Raw genomic sequence first — 2075 nt, 5'->3', positions numbered from 1 at the left:
ATTGTACCCTTTCTTTCATTAAGGTAACCTGATACCCAAAACCTCAAATTATTTTCATAGAAGGACTAAAAAATATAAGGTCAAGCCTGAAAGTCAAATTTCTGAAATTGAGTATTAAGTGGAGTAAATTACTCCGAATGTTAAGTCAGTGACTGGCTACTTTGAAGAATGTAGAAAGTGGGGAAGAGGTGAAGTTTGGAGACCAATTAGGCGATATTATAGCTGGTCCAGATGAGAGACAATGGTGGCTTGGACTGCAGTGGTATCTGCGGTGAGTAAATGAAGAGGCATAGGCAAATTCCAGATTAATTGGATGAGTTGATAAGATTTGCTTATAGACCAGAGGTGAGGAAAATAATCTAGGTTCTAGTATTCGGACCTGAATACCCAGATTGATGGTTGCGCTATTTACCAATCTGGAGGTGTCTGCAGGGGTACACCTGTGTAGGTGGGTGGGTAAGGTAAGTCCGATAGGATCTGTGGATTGATGGGTGCGGCATATCCTGTAAAATCTGAGATGCCTATTAGATGTCCACATGGAAATGTCATGTAGGTAGCCAGAAGAATGAATTTGGCGCTCAGGTGGGATGTCAGTTCTGGAAATGCACATAAGGAAGACATCAGCTAGCGAGGGCGTTGAGGTCATAGGACTGGATGAGCTCACCAGAAAGAGAGTATAGAGAGAGCATGGCCCAGCCAGCCCCGAGCCCAGGGCAGCTAATGTTAGAGGATGGGTCAAGGTGTTGGAACAGCAGGGAGCTGCTGGCCCCACCTGGACCTTGATCTTCCAGAATGTGGCCACCTGTGCCTGCTCAGAGTTTATCTCAAAACCAGCCTGTTCCTAACCTCAGTGTGCCCTCCAGTTTCTCCTTGCATGATGTGGAAAAGAGTTAGCTTATTACCTTGTCCTCACAGCTATGGGTAAAAGAAATTATTTCCCCAGTTTTTTTGTTTGTTTGTTTCCTTAAGAAAATGATATGTTAAAAAAAAAGAAAATGATAAATCTGTTTGTTTTTTTCTGTGACCCTTTAAAAACTCTCCCCATCTCTCAGTCCACTCTCTATTTGACCAGATGAAATCTGTATCCCTCTAAACCCTAAGGTTGTCCATGTCTGGGAAAAAAAATACTCAGAACGTTTTGTTTCTTTTGTGGCATGTGTAAGTTAAAAGATCAAATTTTAAAAGTACAGACTTTATATCCTGTATTCAAAGACACTTGAATAGCCTGAGTCTTTTAAGATCTCACATATAGCCATAAACATTTACTAAAATATGAACAAGTTTAACTAAATAGTAATTTCCTTCCACATTTCCTCATGACTATGCTTGAATGCTTAAAAATGAGAATATGGCTCTTGGAGTTTAGTTTCTCAAAAGTGCTATTGTTCCTTTTACTCTTAGTCTACCTTGGTCTTTTCACAATTTCCTTCTCTGCATGCTTAGAGGTCATCTGCTCTTTCTGACTTTATCTCAGATCACATATATAAATTAACCAGTCTCCTCTAGATATGAGCAAGCACAGGGTGAGCACCTTTTTGTAAATTGACTGAGGATCTTTACTTTCCTGTTTTGGAGAGGCAGTTGGCTCTAGTGGTTTCCTAACCTTACATGGCCTGGGTTCACATACCAGGTTAGCCACTTACTAAATTGGATGAATTGGACATGTTATTTAACCTCTCTGTGCCTCAGTTTCCTCAAACAAGGATAATAAAATTGTCACTATCATTTGGTTGCTGAGCAGATTAAATAAGTTAATATTTTAAAAATACTTACAGCAGTACCTGGCATATATAGTACATATGTTATTTGCAAGCTACCGTTTATCATCATCGCCATCAGCAGCAACAGCAGCTACTCACTTGTCAGTTGCTTTGTGGTGTTTATGCTTTGGGGACAAGAGTTCATATCTACATTTTGCCACTGGAGGTCTCTCTCGCATTTCGATCAATGTCATCACCCTGCATATTGAGAAGGAAAACTCCCTCATGGCTGCCTGGTTGTCAGGGGCTGCCAGGACTCAAATGGGCAGATTGCTGTTTTCACTGCTGCAAACTCAGGCCCCAAGACTAGAGATG

Source organism: Pteropus vampyrus, unplaced genomic scaffold (genome assembly GCF_000151845.1).
Source record: "Pteropus vampyrus isolate Shadow unplaced genomic scaffold, Pvam_2.0 Scaffold592, whole genome shotgun sequence".
NCBI classification, from domain to species: Eukaryota; Metazoa; Chordata; class Mammalia; order Chiroptera; family Pteropodidae; genus Pteropus; species Pteropus vampyrus.
This window is presented reverse-complemented; position numbering follows the sequence as displayed.